Genomic DNA, 19,919 nt, shown 5'->3' on the forward strand with positions numbered 1-19,919 from the left:
CCTCGGAGCCCGCGGGACCCGGCCGGCGAACTCAACAGGCCCGACCCGGCGCGGGGCCTGGGGCGGGGGGAGGAGGCGGCGGGGAAGCGCAGAGAGGCTCGGCTTCTTGAGCGGGGCAGGGGCGCCCTCCGCCGTCCACGGCCACACCACCCCGAACGCGCCCGATCCCGTCTGGTCTCGGAAGCTAAGCAGGCTCGGGCCTGGTTAGAACTTGGATGGGAGACCGCCCGGGAATACCGGGTGCCGTAGGCTTCTTCTTTTTTTTTTTGCCTCTGGTTCTGTCGCGTTTCTGGGAGTGCGGGGGCGGCCCGGGGTGGGGGTGACCCCCACCCTCAGCGCCCGCCGCGGTGCCTGGCGCCCCAGCCCGCACCGTGGGGCCTCCTCTTGTCCCGAGCCGCGACACCGCCGCCACGCGGCAGCATGCGTGGCTTCTGGACAGTCAGGTCTCAGACCAAAGGTCTGCTCTGTGGGAGCCGACACGCTGGAGGAAACCTTGAGAGTCTGAGAGGGGAGGGAGTTCCAGAAGAAGGCCAGGATGTCATTTTGAGGGAGTATGTGACCAGAACTCCTCCCGTTGCTTTTGGGGTTCTATGGGCTACACGTAGGAATCTTTGGTGGTGGCACCTGATGTTGGGGGATCCGGAGTCACACCCAGACCTGCTCCACAGGCCTCCTTTTACTTTTCTCTTCGGATTCATTTTTTTTTTTTTTTTTTGAGACAGAGTCTCGGTTTGTTGCCCAGGCTAGAGTGAGTGCCGTGGCGTCAGCCTAGCTCACAGCAACTGCAAACTCCTGGGCTCCAGTGATCCTTCTGCCTCAGCCTCCCGGGTAGCTGGGACTGCAGGCATGCGCCACCATGCCCCGCTAATTTTTTATATATATATCAGTTGGCCAATTAATTCCTTTCTATTTATAGTAGAGACGGGGTCTCGCTCTTGCTCAGGCTGGTTTTGAACTCCTGACCTTGAGCAATCCGCCCGCCTCGGCCTCCCAAGAGCTAGGATTACAGGCGTGAGCCACAGCGCCCGGCCGGATTCATTATTTTTAAAAAGTGTCTCTTATCTCTATTATTGCATTTTCTTTTCTCTCTCTTTTCAAGCAGATGATGGGAGTCCAAGTATTAAGGTGACATGTGTTGCCCGTGCCCCCCTCCCCCCCCCCGTGTTCTTATTCATTTACCTCTCATGTTGTTCCAGCATATTGTGGGGGCACCAATGTTAAGGTCGGGTGCGTTGCCCTCTCCCAGCCTCCCCCCTCGGGTCAGAGCTTCAAGTGCGCCCATCCCCCAGTCGGTGCGTACCCACCCCATTCCTAATGGATGTGTATGCCCATCCCCTCCCCCCACCCGCCCGACACCCACCAGAAGAAGGTGATTCCTCTGTGTCCACTTAGGTGTCCATCGGTTCGTACCCATTTGCTGGTGAGCGCGAGCACGTGGTGCTCGTGTGTCCATTCTTGGGATACTTGGCTTACTGGAACGGGTTCCAGCTCTGGCCAGGAGAACCACGAGAGGTGCCCCCTCACCGCTGCTCCTCATAGCCGAATAGCACTCCGTGGTGTCCACGCGCCACATTTTATTTACCCACTCGTGGGTCGATGGGCACTCGGGTGGCTTCCAGGTCTTTGCGATTGTGACTTGTGCCCTGACACGAACCCTAACCCTTACCCAGCCCGTCTCCTCCACGGCCCCTGCCTGACTGACTCCTTCCCGCCCGGCCTATCACCTGTCACCGTCCTCTGCCCCTGCCTGACACGCTCCTCCCCGCCCGGGCCGTCACCGTCCTCGGCCCCTGCCTGACGGGGCTCCTCCGTCGCCTGGGCCTTCCAAGGGCTTGGTGTGGACGCTGGTTCCAGGACGCCCTCCCAGGAACCCGGTAGCAGGGCGGCCGCAGCGTCTCGCGCAACCCAACCGTCCGCCGGCTGGCCGCCGTGGCTAAGTGGCCTGCGGGGGACGTGCTCCCGCTGTGCCGTGGGGGCCCAGCCTGGTGTCTTCTCTGAGGCCCCGCGGCTGCCGCTCCCCGCAAGGGGATAGCCGCGGAGGTGGGGACCGCCTCCTCATGGGGACGTACACCCAGCTCTCCACGTCGGATTCCGGGGCTCTCTGTCCTGCCAGAAGGCCCAGCTGGCCTGCGGGTCCTTAGAGTGGCAAAAACATCCGAAAACTGAGATGGAGGGTCCGGTGGGTGTCTGCACTTTTGTGCTGGGCACCCCAGGGAGGCCCGGGGGCTGGCTGGACAACGCGGTCTGCTGGGCTGGGGGGGGTTTGGAGGAGCAACTGATGCCCTTTGCACTTTGGGTAGCAAGTGTCTGAGGTGTCTCTGGGCCCTGTGCCATGTGGGGGCGGGGGCGGGGGCGGGGTGGGAGGAGGAGGAGGAGGAGGAGGAGGAGGAGGTGGGAAGGGTCGTGGCCTGCAGTCGTGTTCCCCGGGGTGGCACAGCATGTGGCTTCTTCCACAGGCTGCTTGGCCTGGGCTCCCTGCACCTGGGCCTTTGGAGGACTGGCCCTGTGCTTGCCAACACTTCCTGCAGGGACCCAGAGCTGGGAGGTTGCATCTCTCAGCCCTGGGTCGGGCAGAGCCCCAGCGGGCCATGCCCACAACCTCTCTCAGCAGGGGTCCCCCAGAAGGCTCCTTTGGGACCAGGATTCTCTTGCGGGTGACTCTTTAAGGTCTGGCCCCTGGATGGAGGGGCACCAGGAGTAGAGGAGCAGGAAGGGGAAGGGGGTGGCCATGCGAGGGGACACTTTCAGGCCAAGTCCCAGCTTCAGTCTGATCCTCCTGGGAACCCCGGGGTGGACATCACACCTCCTGGTTGCCCCGCTCTGAGACAAGGAGCCGGGCTTCGCATTCCCACAGCAGCCAGTCGTGGGCTGAGGACACCTGGGGCGTTGGGAACTCCCTGGCTTCTCCTTGGTTTAACATCTGGAGCTGCTTGTGAATTGTGCCGCCACACACACCCGAGTGCAGGTGTCTTCCGCACAGACTGCGGGCCTCGCTCTTCTGAATGCCGCTAGCTCGCGACCCACCCACGGGTGAACCTGGTCAGGGTACTTTCTCTCAGGGGCAGACTCTGATCCGGGCGGGCTACCGGTGTCTCTGTTTGCTCCTTTCTTTCTTCCACTTCGGGAAAGGCTTCCTTACTGGGTGTGGAAATCTCCTATGCCTTTCCTCGCCTATTCTGTCAGCTCTAAAATTCTCTTTCGGTTGCCACCCTCACAGATGGATTAGGAAACTCTTTGCGGTGCACTCATTAGTGAAATGACCTCAATGACGCTGGAATCCAATATCTAATCGCCGATTTTTAGCGAGTCCACACGCCAGGGTGGTTGGGGTCCAGTGCAGCCCCAGCCAGGCCCAGGCCCCTTGGACTGGGCCACAGGAGGACACAGAGGAGGGTCCCGGCCCCCACGGTAGGTAGAGGTGCGGGCAGTTCTCCAAGGGCTTGGGTGTTTTCCAGAGGGAGGAGATGGAGGGGACTGATTTCTTCAGCGCCCCACAAACCACGCCACCCCACCCCACCCATGGGACACATCCCGAGAGAGAGAGAGAGAGAGAGAGAGAGAGAGAGAGAGAGAGAGAGAGAGAGAGAGAGAGAGAGAGAGACGCCCCATACACTGGCTCCCCTCCCCCGTGCGCTGTGCCCCAGCCCTGGCCCGGGGGAATAGGCGGCCGCAGGGCCACAGGGTGGGGGGCGCAGCTGAAAGGGGTTGTGGGGGAGGGCCGCCCCGGGCTGGGGTCAAAGGGCGAGCGCCCCGCCCCTCCCGCCCGTGCGCTGGGGGTGGGGGGCGGGGAGGTGAAGGAGGCCAGGCAAGGAGAGGAGGGGGGCTTGAAGGTCTCCACCTTGGCGGGTCCAGCCGTGGAGGCGCATCTTGTGTGAGTGTGAGTGAGTGAGTGAGTGTGAGTGTGAGTGTGTGTGTATACAGAGACAGCCCCCAACCCCGGCCCGCCCCGCCTGTCACCCCCGTCCCTCGGAGCCCGCGGGACCCGGCCGGCGAACTCAACAGGCCCGACCCGGCGCGGGGCCTGGGGCGGGGGGAGGAGGCGGCGGGGAAGCGCAGAGAGGCTCGGCTTCTTGAGCGGGGCAGGGGCGCCCTCCGCCGTCCACGGCCACACCACCCCGAACGCGCCCGATCCCGTCTGGTCTCGGAAGCTAAGCAGGCTCGGGCCTGGTTAGAACTTGGATGGGAGACCGCCCGGGAATACCGGGTGCCGTAGGCTTCTTCTTTTTTTTTTTGCCTCTGGTTCTGTCGCGTTTCTGGGAGTGCGGGGGCGGCCCGGGGTGGGGGTGACCCCCACCCTCAGCGCCCGCCGCGGTGCCTGGCGCCCCAGCCCGCACCGTGGGGCCTCCTCTTGTCCCGAGCCGCGACACCGCCGCCACGCGGCAGCATGCGTGGCTTCTGGACAGTCAGGTCTCAGACCAAAGGTCTGCTCTGTGGGAGCCGACACGCTGGAGGAAACCTTGAGAGTCTGAGAGGGGAGGGAGTTCCAGAAGAAGGTCAGGATGTCATTTTGAGGGAGTATGTGACCAGAACTCCTCCCGTTGCTTTTGGGGTTCTATGGGCTACACGTAGGAATCTTTGGTGGTGGCACCTGATGTTGGGGGATCCGGAGTCACACCCAGACCTGCTCCACAGGCCTCCTTTTACTTTTCTCTTCGGATTCATTTTTTTTTTTTTTTTTTGAGACAGAGTCTCGGTTTGTTGCCCAGGCTAGAGTGAGTGCCGTGGCGTCAGCCTAGCTCACAGCAACTGCAAACTCCTGGGCTCCAGTGATCCTTCTGCCTCAGCCTCCCGGGTAGCTGGGACTGCAGGCATGCGCCACCATGCCCCGCTAATTTTTTATATATATATCAGTTGGCCAATTAATTCCTTTCTATTTATAGTAGAGACGGGGTCTCGCTCTTGCTCAGGCTGGTTTTGAACTCCTGACCTTGAGCAATCCGCCCGCCTCGGCCTCCCAAGAGCTAGGATTACAGGCGTGAGCCACAGCGCCCGGCCGGATTCATTATTTTTAAAAAGTGTCTCTTATCTCTATTATTGCATTTTCTTTTCTCTCTCTTTTCAAGCAGATGATGGGAGTCCAAGTATTAAGGTGACATGTGTTGCCCGTGCCCCCCTCCCCCCCCCCCCCCCCGTGTTCTTATTCATTTACCTCTCATGTTGTTCCAGCATATTGTGGGGGCACCAATGTTAAGGTCGGGTGCGTTGCCCTCTCCCAGCCTCCCCCCTCGGGTCAGAGCTTCAAGTGCGCCCATCCCCCAGTCGGTGCGTACCCACCCCATTCCTAATGGATGTGTATGCCCATCCCCTCCCCCCACCCGCCCGACACCCACCCGAAGAAGGTGATTCCTCTGTGTCCACTTAGGTGTCCATCGGTTCGTACCCATTTGCTGGTGAGCGCGAGCACGTGGTGCTCGTGTGTCCATTCTTGGGATACTTGGCTTACTGGAACGGGTTCCAGCTCTGGCCAGGAGAACCACGAGAGGTGCCCCCTCACCGCTGCTCCTCATAGCCGAATAGCACTCCGTGGTGTCCACGCGCCACATTTTATTTACCCACTCGTGGGTCGATGGGCACTCGGGTGGCTTCCAGGTCTTTGCGATTGTGACTTGTGCCCTGACACGAACCCTAACCCTTACCCAGCCCGTCTCCTCCACGGCCCCTGCCTGACTGACTCCTTCCCGCCCGGCCTATCACCTGTCACCGTCCTCTGCCCCTGCCTGACACGCTCCTCCCCGCCCGGGCCGTCACCGTCCTCGGCCCCTGCCTGACGGGGCTCCTCCGTCGCCTGGGCCTTCCAAGGGCTTGGTGTGGACGCTGGTTCCAGGACGCCCTCCCAGGAACCCGGTAGCAGGGCGGCCGCAGCGTCTCGCGCAACCCAACCGTCCGCCGGCTGGCCGCCGTGGCTAAGTGGCCTGCGGGGGACGTGCTCCCGCTGTGCCGTGGGGGCCCAGCCTGGTGTCTTCTCTGAGGCCCCGCGGCTGCCGCTCCCCGCAAGGGGATAGCCGCGGAGGTGGGGACCGCCTCCTCATGGGGACGTACACCCAGCTCTCCACGTCGGATTCCGGGGCTCTCTGTCCTGCCAGAAGGCCCAGCTGGCCTGCGGGTCCTTAGAGTGGCAAAAACATCCGAAAACTGAGATGGAGGGTCCGGTGGGTGTCTGCACTTTTGTGCTGGGCACCCCAGGGAGGCCCGGGGGCTGGCTGGACAACGCGGTCTGCTGGGCTGGGGGGGGTTTGGAGGAGCAACTGATGCCCTTTGCACTTTGGGTAGCAAGTGTCTGAGGTGTCTCTGGGCCCTGTGCCATGTGGGGGCGGGGGCGGGGGCGGGGTGGGAGGAGGAGGAGGAGGAGGAGGAGGAGGAGGTGGGAAGGGTCGTGGCCTGCAGTCGTGTTCCCCGGGGTGGCACAGCATGTGGCTTCTTCCACAGGCTGCTTGGCCTGGGCTCCCTGCACCTGGGCCTTTGGAGGACTGGCCCTGTGCTTGCCAACACTTCCTGCAGGGACCCAGAGCTGGGAGGTTGCATCTCTCAGCCCTGGGTCGGGCAGAGCCCCAGCGGGCCATGCCCACAACCTCTCTCAGCAGGGGTCCCCCAGAAGGCTCCTTTGGGACCAGGATTCTCTTGCGGGTGACTCTTTAAGGTCTGGCCCCTGGATGGAGGGGCACCAGGAGTAGAGGAGCAGGAAGGGGAAGGGGGTGGCCATGCGAGGGGACACTTTCAGGCCAAGTCCCAGCTTCAGTCTGATCCTCCTGGGAACCCCGGGGTGGACATCACACCTCCTGGTTGCCCCGCTCTGAGACAAGGAGCCGGGCTTCGCATTCCCACAGCAGCCAGTCGTGGGCTGAGGACACCTGGGGCGTTGGGAACTCCCTGGCTTCTCCTTGGTTTAACATCTGGAGCTGCTTGTGAATTGTGCCGCCACACACACCCGAGTGCAGGTGTCTTCCGCACAGACTGCGGGCCTCGCTCTTCTGAATGCCGCTAGCTCGCGACCCACCCACGGGTGAACCTGGTCAGGGTACTTTCTCTCAGGGGCAGACTCTGATCCGGGCGGGCTACCGGTGTCTCTGTTTGCTCCTTTCTTTCTTCCACTTCGGGAAAGGCTTCCTTACTGGGTGTGGAAATCTCCTATGCCTTTCCTCGCCTATTCTGTCAGCTCTAAAATTCTCTTTCGGTTGCCACCCTCACAGATGGATTAGGAAACTCTTTGCGGTGCACTCATTAGTGAAATGACCTCAATGACGCTGGAATCCAATATCTAATCGCCGATTTTTAGCGAGTCCACACGCCAGGGTGGTTGGGGTCCAGTGCAGCCCCAGCCAGGCCCAGGCCCCTTGGACTGGGCCACAGGAGGACAAAGAGGAGGGTCCCGGCCCCCACGGTAGGTAGAGGTGCAGGCAGTTCTCCAAGGGCTTGGGTGTTTTCCAGAGGGAGGAGATGGAGGGGACTGATTTCTTCAGCGCCCCACAAACCACGCCACCCCACCCCACCCATGGGACACATCCCGAGAGAGAGAGAGAGAGAGAGAGAGAGAGAGAGAGAGAGAGAGAGAGAGAGAGAGAGAGAGAGACGCCCCATACACTGGCTCCCCTCCCCCGTGCGCTGTGCCCCAGCCCTGGCCCGGGGGAATAGGCGGCCGCAGGGCCACAGGGTGGGGGGCGCAGCTGAAAGGGGTTGTGGGGGAGGGCCGCCCCGGGCTGGGGTCAAAGGGCGAGCGCCCCGCCCCTCCCGCCCGTGCGCTGGGGGTGGGGGGCGGGGAGGTGAAGGAGGCCAGGCAAGGAGAGGAGGGGGGCTTGAAGGTCTCCACCTTGGCGGGTCCAGCCGTGGAGGCGCATCTTGTGTGAGTGTGAGTGAGTGAGTGAGTGTGAGTGTGAGTGTGTGTGTATACAGAGACAGCCCCCAACCCCGGCCCGCCCCGCCTGTCACCCCCGTCCCTCGGAGCCCGCGGGACCCGGCCGGCGAACTCAACAGGCCCGACCCGTCGCGGGGCCTGGGGCGGGGGGAGGAGGCGGCGGGGAAGCGCAGAGAGGCTCGGCTTCTTGAGCGGGGCAGGGGCGCCCTCCGCCGTCCACGGCCACACCACCCCGAACGCGCCCGATCCCGTCTGGTCTCGGAAGCTAAGCAGGCTCGGGCCTGGTTAGAACTTGGATGGGAGACCGCCCGGGAATACCGGGTGCCGTAGGCTTCTTCTTTTTTTTTTTGCCTCTGGTTCTGTCGCGTTTCTGGGAGTGCGGGGGCGGCCCGGGGTGGGGGTGACCCCCACCCTCAGCGCCCGCCGCGGTGCCTGGCGCCCCAGCCCGCACCGTGGGGCCTCCTCTTGTCCCGAGCCGCGACACCGCCGCCACGCGGCAGCATGCGTGGCTTCTGGACAGTCAGGTCTCAGACCAAAGGTCTGCTCTGTGGGAGCCGACACGCTGGAGGAAACCTTGAGAGTCTGAGAGGGGAGGGAGTTCCAGAAGAAGGCCAGGATGTCATTTTGAGGGAGTATGTGACCAGAACTCCTCCCGTTGCTTTTGGGGTTCTATGGGCTACACGTAGGAATCTTTGGTGGTGGCACCTGATGTTGGGGGATCCGGAGTCACACCCAGACCTGCTCCACAGGCCTCCTTTTACTTTTCTCTTCGGATTCATTTTTTTTTTTTTTTTTTGAGACAGAGTCTCGGTTTGTTGCCCAGGCTAGAGTGAGTGCCGTGGCGTCAGCCTAGCTCACAGCAACTGCAAACTCCTGGGCTCCAGTGATCCTTCTGCCTCAGCCTCCCGGGTAGCTGGGACTGCAGGCATGCGCCACCATGCCCCGCTAATTTTTTATATATATATCAGTTGGCCAATTAATTCCTTTCTATTTATAGTAGAGACGGGGTCTCGCTCTTGCTCAGGCTGGTTTTGAACTCCTGACCTTGAGCAATCCGCCCGCCTCGGCCTCCCAAGAGCTAGGATTACAGGCGTGAGCCACAGCGCCCGGCCGGATTCATTATTTTTAAAAAGTGTCTCTTATCTCTATTATTGCATTTTCTTTTCTCTCTCTTTTCAAGCAGATGATGGGAGTCCAAGTATTAAGGTGACATGTGTTGCCCGTGTCCCCCTCCCCCCCCCCCCCGTGTTCTTATTCATTTACCTCTCATGTTGTTCCAGCATATTGTGGGGGCACCAATGTTAAGGTCGGGTGCGTTGCCCTCTCCCAGCCTCCCCCCTCGGGTCAGAGCTTCAAGTGCGCCCATCCCCCAGTCGGTGCGTACCCACCCCATTCCTAATGGATGTGTATGCCCATCCCCTCCCCCCACCCGCCCGACACCCACCAGAAGAAGGTGATTCCTCTGTGTCCACTTAGGTGTCCATCGGTTCGTACCCATTTGCTGGTGAGCGCGAGCACGTGGTGCTCGTGTGTCCATTCTTGGGATACTTGGCTTACTGGAACGGGTTCCAGCTCTGGCCAGGAGAACCACGAGAGGTGCCCCCTCACCGCTGCTCCTCATAGCCGAATAGCACTCCGTGGTGTCCACGCGCCACATTTTATTTACCCACTCGTGGGTCGATGGGCACTCGGGTGGCTTCCAGGTCTTTGCGATTGTGACTTGTGCCCTGACACGAACCCTAACCCTTACCCAGCCCGTCTCCTCCACGGCCCCTGCCTGACTGACTCCTTCCCGCCCGGCCTATCACCTGTCACCGTCCTCTGCCCCTGCCTGACACGCTCCTCCCCGCCCGGGCCGTCACCGTCCTCGGCCCCTGCCTGACGGGGCTCCTCCGTCGCCTGGGCCTTCCAAGGGCTTGGTGTGGACGCTGGTTCCAGGACGCCCTCCCAGGAACCCGGTAGCAGGGCGGCCGCAGCGTCTCGCGCAACCCAACCGTCCGCCGGCTGGCCGCCATCGCTAAGTGGCCTGCGGGGGACGTGCTCCCGCTGTGCCGTGGGGGCCCAGCCTGGTGTCTTCTCTGAGGCCCCGCGGCTGCCGCTCCCCGCAAGGGGATAGCCGCGGAGGTGGGGACCGCCTCCTCATGGGGACGTACACCCAGCTCTCCACGTCGGATTCCGGGGCTCTCTGTCCTGCCAGAAGGCCCAGCTGGCCTGCGGGTCCTTAGAGTGGCAAAAACATCCGAAAACTGAGATGGAGGGTCCGGTGGGTGTCTGCACTTTTGTGCTGGGCACCCCAGGGAGGCCCGGGGGCTGGCTGGACAACGCGGTCTGCTGGGCTGGGGGGGGGGTTTGGAGGAGCAACTGATGCCCTTTGCACTTTGGGTAGCAAGTGTCTGAGGTGTCTCTGGGCCCTGTGCCATGTGGGGGCGGGGGCGGGGGCGGGGTGGGAGGAGGAGGAGGAGGAGGAGGAGGAGGAGGTGGGAAGGGCCGTGGCCTGCAGTCGTGTTCCCCGGGGTGGCACAGCATGTGGCTTCTTCCAAAGGCTGCTTGGCCTGGGCTCCCTGCACCTGGGCCTTTGGAGGACTGGCCCTGTGCTTGCCAACACTTCCTGCAGGGACCCAGAGCTGGGAGGTTGCATCTCTCAGCCCTGGGTCGGGCAGAGCCCCAGCGGGCCATGCCCACAACCTCTCTCAGCAGGGGTCCCCCAGAAGGCTCCTTTGGGACCAGGATTCTCTTGCGGGTGACTCTTTAAGGTCTGGCCCCTGGATGGAGGGGCACCAGGAGTAGAGGAGCAGGAAGGGGAAGGGGGTGGCCATGCGAGGGGACACTTTCAGGCCAAGTCCCAGCTTCAGTCTGATCCTCCTGGGAACCCCGGGGTGGACATCACACCTCCTGGTTGCCCCGCTCTGAGACAAGGAGCCGGGCTTCCCATTCCCACAGCAGCCAGTCGTGGGCTGAGGACACCTGGGGCGTTGGGAACTCCCTGGCTTCTCCTTGGTTTAACATCTGGAGCTGCTTGTGAATTGTGCCGCCACACACACCCGAGTGCAGGTGTCTTCTGCACAGACTGCGGGCCTCGCTCTTCTGAATGCCGCTAGCTCGCGACCCACCCACGGGTGAACCTGGTCAGGGTACTTTCTCTCAGGGGCAGACTCTGATCCGGGCGGGCTACCGGTGTCTCTGTTTGCTCCTTTCTTTCTTCCACTTCGGGAAAGGCTTCCTTACTGGGTGTGGAAATCTCCTATGCCTTTCCTCGCCTATTCTGTCAGCTCTAAAATTCTCTTTCGGTTGCCACCCTCACAGATGGATTAGGAAACTCTTTGCGGTGCACTCATTAGTGAAATGACCTCAATGACGCTGGAATCCAATATCTAATCGCCGATTTTTAGCGAGTCCACACGCCAGGGTGGTTGGGGTCCAGTGCAGCCCCGGCCAGGCCCAGGCCCCTTGGACTGGGCCACAGGAGGACACAGAGGAGGGTCCCGGCCCCCACGGTAGGTAGAGGTGCGGGCAGTTCTCCAAGGGCTTGGGTGTTTTCCAGAGGGAGGAGATGGAGGGGACTGATTTCTTCAGCGCCCCACAAACCACGCCACCCCACCCCACCCATGGGACACATCGAGAGAGAGAGAGAGAGAGAGAGAGAGAGAGAGAGAGAGAGAGAGAGAGAGAGAGAGAGAGAGAGAGAGAGAGACGCCCCATACACTGGCTCCCCTCCCCCGTGCGCTGTGCCCCAGCCCTGGCCCGGGGGAATAGGCGGCCGCAGGGCCACAGGGTGGGGGGCGCAGCTGAAAGGGGTTGTGGGGGAGGGCCGCCCCGGGCTGGGGTCAAAGGGCGAGCGCCCCGCCCCTCCCGCCCGTGGGCTGGGGGTGGGGGGCGGGGAGGTGAAGGAGGCCAGGCAAGGAGAGGAGGGGGGCTTGAAGGTCTCCACCTTGGCGGGTCCAGCCGTGGAGGCGCATCTTGTGTGAGTGTGAGTGAGTGAGTGAGTGTGAGTGTGAGTGTGTGTGTATACAGAGACAGCCCCCAACCCCGGCCCGCCCCGCCTGTCACCCCCGTCCCTCGGAGCCCGCGGGACCCGGCCGGCGAACTCAACAGGCCCGACCCGGCGCGGGGCCTGGGGCGGGGGGAGGAGGCGGCGGGGAAGCGCAGAGAGGCTCGGCTTCTTGAGCGGGGCAGGGGCGCCCTCCGCCGTCCACGGCCACACCACCCCGAACGCGCCCGATCCCGTCTGGTCTCGGAAGCTAAGCAGGCTCGGGCCTGGTTAGAACTTGGATGGGAGACCGCCCGGGAATACCGGGTGCCGTAGGCTTCTTCTTTTTTTTTTTGCCTCTGGTTCTGTCGCGTTTCTGGGAGTGCGGGGGCGGCCCGGGGTGGGGGTGACCCCCACCCTCAGCGCCCGCCGCGGTGCCTGGCGCCCCAGCCCGCACCGTGGGGCCTCCTCTTGTCCCGAGCCGCGACACCGCCGCCACGCGGCAGCATGCGTGGCTTCTGGACAGTCAGGTCTCAGACCAAAGGTCTGCTCTGTGGGAGCCGACACGCTGGAGGAAACCTTGAGAGTCTGAGAGGGGAGGGAGTTCCAGAAGAAGGCCAGGATGTCATTTTGAGGGAGTATGTGACCAGAACTCCTCCCGTTGCTTTTGGGGTTCTATGGGCTACACGTAGGAATCTTTGGTGGTGGCACCTGATGTTGGGGGATCCGGAGTCACACCCAGACCTGCTCCACAGGCCTCCTTTTACTTTTCTCTTCGGATTCATTTTTTTTTTTTTTTTTTGAGACAGAGTCTCGGTTTGTTGCCCAGGCTAGAGTGAGTGCCGTGGCGTCAGCCTAGCTCACAGCAACTGCAAACTCCTGGGCTCCAGTGATCCTTCTGCCTCAGCCTCCCGGGTAGCTGGGACTGCAGGCATGCGCCACCATGCCCCGCTAATTTTTTATATATATATCAGTTGGCCAATTAATTCCTTTCTATTTATAGTAGAGACGGGGTCTCGCTCTTGCTCAGGCTGGTTTTGAACTCCTGACCTTGAGCAATCCGCCCGCCTCGGCCTCCCAAGAGCTAGGATTACAGGCGTGAGCCACAGCGCCCGGCCGGATTCATTATTTTTAAAAAGTGTCTCTTATCTCTATTATTGCATTTTCTTTTCTCTCTCTTTTCAAGCAGATGATGGGAGTCCAAGTATTAAGGTGACATGTGTTGCCCGTGTCCCCCTCCCCCCCCCCCCGTGTTCTTATTCATTTACCTCTCATGTTGTTCCAGCATATTGTGGGGGCACCAATGTTAAGGTCGGGTGCGTTGCCCTCTCCCAGCCTCCCCCCTCGGGTCAGAGCTTCAAGTGCGCCCATCCCCCAGTCGGTGCGTACCCACCCCATTCCTAATGGATGTGTATGCCCATCCCCTCCCCCCACCCGCCCGACACCCACCAGAAGAAGGTGATTCCTCTGTGTCCACTTAGGTGTCCATCGGTTCGTACCCATTTGCTGGTGAGCGCGAGCACGTGGTGCTCGTGTGTCCATTCTTGGGATACTTGGCTTACTGGAACGGGTTCCAGCTCTGGCCAGGAGAACCACGAGAGGTGCCCCCTCACCGCTGCTCCTCATAGCCGAATAGCACTCCGTGGTGTCCACGCGCCACATTTTATTTACCCACTCGTGGGTCGATGGGCACTCGGGTGGCTTCCAGGTCTTTGCGATTGTGACTTGTGCCCTGACACGAACCCTAACCCTTACCCAGCCCGTCTCCTCCACGGCCCCTGCCTGACTGACTCCTTCCCGCCCGGCCTATCACCTGTCACCGTCCTCTGCCCCTGCCTGACACGCTCCTCCCCGCCCGGGCCGTCACCGTCCTCGGCCCCTGCCTGACGGGGCTCCTCCGTCGCCTGGGCCTTCCAAGGGCTTGGTGTGGACGCTGGTTCCAGGACGCCCTCCCAGGAACCCGGTAGCAGGGCGGCCGCAGCGTCTCGCGCAACCCAACCGTCCGCCGGCTGGCCGCCATCGCTAAGTGGCCTGCGGGGGACGTGCTCCCGCTGTGCCGTGGGGGCCCAGCCTGGTGTCTTCTCTGAGGCCCCGCGGCTGCCGCTCCCCGCAAGGGGATAGCCGCGGAGGTGGGGACCGCCTCCTCATGGGGACGTACACCCAGCTCTCCACGTCGGATTCCGGGGCTCTCTGTCCTGCCAGAAGGCCCAGCTGGCCTGCGGGTCCTTAGAGTGGCAAAAACATCCGAAAACTGAGATGGAGGGTCCGGTGGGTGTCTGCACTTTTGTGCTGGGCACCCCAGGGAGGCCCGGGGGCTGGCTGGACAACGCGGTCTGCTGGGCTGGGGGGGGGGTTTGGAGGAGCAACTGATGCCCTTTGCACTTTGGGTAGCAAGTGTCTGAGGTGTCTCTGGGCCCTGTGCCATGTGGGGGCGGGGGCGGGGGCGGGGTGGGAGGAGGAGGAGGAGGAGGAGGAGGAGGAGGTGGGAAGGGCCGTGGCCTGCAGTCGTGTTCCCCGGGGTGGCACAGCATGTGGCTTCTTCCAAAGGCTGCTTGGCCTGGGCTCCCTGCACCTGGGCCTTTGGAGGACTGGCCCTGTGCTTGCCAACACTTCCTGCAGGGACCCAGAGCTGGGAGGTTGCATCTCTCAGCCCTGGGTCGGGCAGAGCCCCAGCGGGCCATGCCCACAACCTCTCTCAGCAGGGGTCCCCCAGAAGGCTCCTTTGGGACCAGGATTCTCTTGCGGGTGACTCTTTAAGGTCTGGCCCCTGGATGGAGGGGCACCAGGAGTAGAGGAGCAGGAAGGGGAAGGGGGTGGCCATGCGAGGGGACACTTTCAGGCCAAGTCCCAGCTTCAGTCTGATCCTCCTGGGAACCCCGGGGTGGACATCACACCTCCTGGTTGCCCCGCTCTGAGACAAGGAGCCGGGCTTCCCATTCCCACAGCAGCCAGTCGTGGGCTGAGGACACCTGGGGCGTTGGGAACTCCCTGGCTTCTCCTTGGTTTAACATCTGGAGCTGCTTGTGAATTGTGCCGCCACACACACCCGAGTGCAGGTGTCTTCTGCACAGACTGCGGGCCTCGCTCTTCTGAATGCCGCTAGCTCGCGACCCACCCACGGGTGAACCTGGTCAGGGTACTTTCTCTCAGGGGCAGACTCTGATCCGGGCGGGCTACCGGTGTCTCTGTTTGCTCCTTTCTTTCTTCCACTTCGGGAAAGGCTTCCTTACTGGGTGTGGAAATCTCCTATGCCTTTCCTCGCCTATTCTGTCAGCTCTAAAATTCTCTTTCGGTTGCCACCCTCACAGATGGATTAGGAAACTCTTTGCGGTGCACTCATTAGTGAAATGACCTCAATGACGCTGGAATCCAATATCTAATCGCCGATTTTTAGCGAGTCCACACGCCAGGGTGGTTGGGGTCCAGTGCAGCCCCGGCCAGGCCCAGGCCCCTTGGACTGGGCCACAGGAGGACACAGAGGAGGGTCCCGGCCCCCACGGTAGGTAGAGGTGCGGGCAGTTCTCCAAGGGCTTGGGTGTTTTCCAGAGGGAGGAGATGGAGGGGACTGATTTCTTCAGCGCCCCACAAACCACGCCACCCCACCCCACCCATGGGACACATCGAGAGAGAGAGAGAGAGAGAGAGAGAGAGAGAGAGAGAGAGAGAGAGAGAGAGAGAGAGAGAGAGAGACGCCCCATACACTGGCTCCCCTCCCCCGTGCGCTGTGCCCCAGCCCTGGCCCGGGGGAATAGGCGGCCGCAGGGCCACAGGGTGGGGGGCGCAGCTGAAAGGGGTTGTGGGGGAGGGCCGCCCCGGGCTGGGGTCAAAGGGCGAGCGCCCCGCCCCTCCCGCCCGTGCGCTGGGGGTGGGGGGCGGGGAGGTGAAGGAGGCCAGGCAAGGAGAGGAGGGGGGCTTGAAGGTCTCCACCTTGGCGGGTCCAGCCGTGGAGGCGCATCTTGTGTGAGTGTGAGTGAGTGAGTGAGTGTGAGTGTGAGTGTGTGTGTATACAGAGACAGCCCCCAACCCCGGCCCGCCCCGCCTGTCACCCCCGTCCCTCGGAGCCCGCGGGACCCGGCCGGCGAACTCAACAGGCCCGACCCGGCGCGGGGCCTGGGGCGGGGGGAGGAGGCGGCGGGGAAGCGCAGAGAGGCTCGGCTTCTTGAGCGGGGCAGGGGCGCCCTCCGCCGTCCACGGCCACACCACCCCGAACGCGCCCGATCCCGTCTGGTCTCGGAAGCTAAGCAGGCTCGGGCCTGGTTAGAACTTGGATGGGAGACCGCCCGGGAATACCGGGTGCCGTAGGCTTCTTCTTTTTTTTTTTGCCTCTGGTTCTGTCGCGTTTCTGGGAGTGCGGGGGCGGCCCGGGGTGGGGGTGACCCCCACCCTCAGCGCCCGCCGCGGTGCCTGGCGCCCCAGCCCGCACCGTGGGGCCTCCTCTTGTCCCGAGCCGCGACACCGCCGCCACGCGGCAGCATGCGTGGCTTCTGGACAGTCAGGTCTCAGACCAAAGGTCTGCTCTGTGGGAGCCGACACGCTGGAGGAAACCTTGAGAGTCTGAGAGGGGAGGGAGTTCCAGAAGAAGGCCAGGATGTCATTTTGAGGGAGTATGTGACCAGAACTCCTCCCGTTGCTTTTGGGGTTCTATGGGCTACACGTAGGAATCTTTGGTGGTGGCACCTGATGTTGGGGGATCCGGAGTCACACCCAGACCTGCTCCACAGGCCTCCTTTTACTTTTCTCTTCGGATTCATTTTTTTTTTTTTTTTTTGAGACAGAGTCTCGGTTTGTTGCCCAGGCTAGAGTGAGTGCCGTGGCGTCAGCCTAGCTCACAGCAACTGCAAACTCCTGGGCTCCAGTGATCCTTCTGCCTCAGCCTCCCGGGTAGCTGGGACTGCAGGCATGCGCCACCATGCCCCGCTAATTTTTTATATATATATCAGTTGGCCAATTAATTCCTTTCTATTTATAGTAGAGACGGGGTCTCGCTCTTGCTCAGGCTGGTTTTGAACTCCTGACCTTGAGCAATCCGCCCGCCTCGGCCTCCCAAGAGCTAGGATTACAGGCGTGAGCCACAGCGCCCGGCCGGATTCATTATTTTTAAAAAGTGTCTCTTATCTCTATTATTGCATTTTCTTTTCTCTCTCTTTTCAAGCAGATGATGGGAGTCCAAGTATTAAGGTGACATGTGTTGCCCGTGCCCCCCTCCCCCCCCCCCCCCCGTGTTCTTATTCATTTACCTCTCATGTTGTTCCAGCATATTGTGGGGGCACCAATGTTAAGGTCGGGTGCGTTGCCCTCTCCCAGCCTCCCCCCTCGGGTCAGAGCTTCAAGTGCGCCCATCCCCCAGTCGGTGCGTACCCACCCCATTCCTAATGGATGTGTATGCCCATCCCCTCCCCCCACCCGCCCGACACCCACCCGAAGAAGGTGATTCCTCTGTGTCCACTTAGGTGTCCATCGGTTCGTACCCATTTGCTGGTGAGCGCGAGCACGTGGTGCTCGTGTGTCCATTCTTGGGATACTTGGCTTACTGGAACGGGTTCCAGCTCTGGCCAGGAGAACCACGAGAGGTGCCCCCTCACCGCTGCTCCTCATAGCCGAATAGCACTCCGTGGTGTCCACGCGCCACATTTTATTTACCCACTCGTGGGTCGATGGGCACTCGGGTGGCTTCCAGGTCTTTGCGATTGTGACTTGTGCCCTGACACGAACCCTAACCCTTACCCAGCCCGTCTCCTCCACGGCCCCTGCCTGACTGACTCCTTCCCGCCCGGCCTATCACCTGTCACCGTCCTCTGCCCCTGCCTGACACGCTCCTCCCCGCCCGGGCCGTCACCGTCCTCGGCCCCTGCCTGACGGGGCTCCTCCGTCGCCTGGGCCTTCCAAGGGCTTGGTGTGGACGCTGGTTCCAGGACGCCCTCCCAGGAACCCGGTAGCAGGGCGGCCGCAGCGTCTCGCGCAACCCAACCGTCCGCCGGCTGGCCGCCGTGGCTAAGTGGCCTGCGGGGGACGTGCTCCCGCTGTGCCGTGGGGGCCCAGCCTGGTGTCTTCTCTGAGGCCCCGCGGCTGCCGCTCCCCGCAAGGGGATAGCCGCGGAGGTGGGGACCGCCTCCTCATGGGGACGTACACCCAGCTCTCCACGTCGGATTCCGGGGCTCTCTGTCCTGCCAGAAGGCCCAGCTGGCCTGCGGGTCCTTAGAGTGGCAAAAACATCCGAAAACTGAGATGGAGGGTCCGGTGGGTGTCTGCACTTTTGTGCTGGGCACCCCAGGGAGGCCCGGGGGCTGGCTGGACAACGCGGTCTGCTGGGCTGGGGGGGGTTTGGAGGAGCAACTGATGCCCTTTGCACTTTGGGTAGCAAGTGTCTGAGGTGTCTCTGGGCCCTGTGCCATGTGGGGGCGGGGGCGGGGGCGGGGTGGGAGGAGGAGGAGGAGGAGGAGGAGGAGGAGGTGGGAAGGGTCGTGGCCTGCAGTCGTGTTCCCCGGGGTGGCACAGCATGTGGCTTCTTCCACAGGCTGCTTGGCCTGGGCTCCCTGCACCTGGGCCTTTGGAGGACTGGCCCTGTGCTTGCCAACACTTCCTGCAGGGACCCAGAGCTGGGAGGTTGCATCTCTCAGCCCTGGGTCGGGCAGAGCCCCAGCGGGCCATGCCCACAACCTCTCTCAGCAGGGGTCCCCCAGAAGGCTCCTTTGGGACCAGGATTCTCTTGCGGGTGACTCTTTAAGGTCTGGCCCCTGGATGGAGGGGCACCAGGAGTAGAGGAGCAGGAAGGGGAAGGGGGTGGCCATGCGAGGGGACACTTTCAGGCCAAGTCCCAGCTTCAGTCTGATCCTCCTGGGAACCCCGGGGTGGACATCACACCTCCTGGTTGCCCCGCTCTGAGACAAGGAGCCGGGCTTCGCATTCCCACAGCAGCCAGTCGTGGGCTGAGGACACCTGGGGCGTTGGGAACTCCCTGGCTTCTCCTTGGTTTAACATCTGGAGCTGCTTGTGAATTGTGCCGCCACACACACCCGAGTGCAGGTGTCTTCCGCACAGACTGCGGGCCTCGCTCTTCTGAATGCCGCTAGCTCGCGACCCACCCACGGGTGAACCTGGTCAGGGTACTTTCTCTCAGGGGCAGACTCTGATCCGGGCGGGCTACCGGTGTCTCTGTTTGCTCCTTTCTTTCTTCCACTTCGGGAAAGGCTTCCTTACTGGGTGTGGAAATCTCCTATGCCTTTCCTCGCCTATTCTGTCAGCTCTAAAATTCTCTTTCGGTTGCCACCCTCACAGATGGATTAGGAAACTCTTTGCGGTGCACTCATTAGTGAAATGACCTCAATGACGCTGGAATCCAATATCTAATCGCCGATTTTTAGCGAGTCCACATGCCAGGGTGGTTGGGGTCCAGTGCAGCCCCAGCCAGGCCCAGGCCCCTTGGACTGGGCCACAGGAGGACAAAGAGGAGGGTCCCGGCCCCCACGGTAGGTAGAGGTGCGGGCAGTTCTCCAAGGGCTTGGGTGTTTTCCAGAGGGAGGAGATGGAGGGGACTGATTTCTTCAGCGCCCCACAAACCACGCCACCCCACCCCACCCATGGGACACATCCCGAGAGAGAGAGAGAGAGAGAGAGAGAGAGAGAGAGAGAGAGAGAGAGAGAGAGAGAGAGAGAGACGCCCCATACACTGGCTCCCCTCCCCCGTGCGCTGTGCCCCAGCCCTGGCCCGGGGGAATAGGCGGCCGCAGGGCCACAGGGTGGGGGGCGCAGCTGAAAGGGGTTGTGGGGGAGGGCCGCCCCGGGCTGGGGTCAAAGGGCGAGCGCCCCGCCCCTCCCGCCCGTGGGCTGGGGGTGGGGGGCGGGGAGGTGAAGGAGGCCAGGCAAGGAGAGGAGGGGGGCTTGAAGGTCTCCACCTTGGCGGGTCCAGCCGTGGAGGCGCATCTTGTGTGAGTGTGAGTGAGTGAGTGAGTGTGAGTGTGAGTGTGTGTGTATACAGAGACAGCCCCCAACCCCGGCCCGCCCCGCCTGTCACCCCCGTCCCTCGGAGCCCGCGGGACCCGGCCGGCGAACTCAACAGGCCCGACCCGGCGCGGGGCCTGGGGCGGGGGGAGGAGGCGGCGGGGA

General features: G+C 62.4%; 5 pseudogenes; all 5 read left to right on the plus strand.

Moving 5' to 3' along the window:
- The first annotated feature begins 133 nt into the window (after positions 1-133).
- Positions 134-252, plus strand: LOC142873992 (uncharacterized; annotated as a pseudogene).
- A 3,845-nt stretch (positions 253-4,097) lies between these two features.
- Positions 4,098-4,216, plus strand: LOC142873993 (uncharacterized; annotated as a pseudogene).
- Positions 4,217-8,063: 3,847 nt separating this feature from the next.
- Positions 8,064-8,182, plus strand: LOC142873994 (uncharacterized; annotated as a pseudogene).
- A 3,854-nt stretch (positions 8,183-12,036) lies between these two features.
- LOC142873995 (uncharacterized) lies at positions 12,037-12,155 on the plus strand (annotated as a pseudogene).
- Positions 12,156-16,002: 3,847 nt separating this feature from the next.
- Positions 16,003-16,121, plus strand: LOC142873996 (uncharacterized; annotated as a pseudogene).
- The last annotated feature ends 3,798 nt before the right edge of the window (positions 16,122-19,919 follow it).

The sequence above is a fragment of the Microcebus murinus genome, chromosome 11 (genome assembly GCF_040939455.1).
Source record: "Microcebus murinus isolate Inina chromosome 11, M.murinus_Inina_mat1.0, whole genome shotgun sequence".
NCBI lineage: Eukaryota > Metazoa > Chordata > Mammalia > Primates > Cheirogaleidae > Microcebus > Microcebus murinus.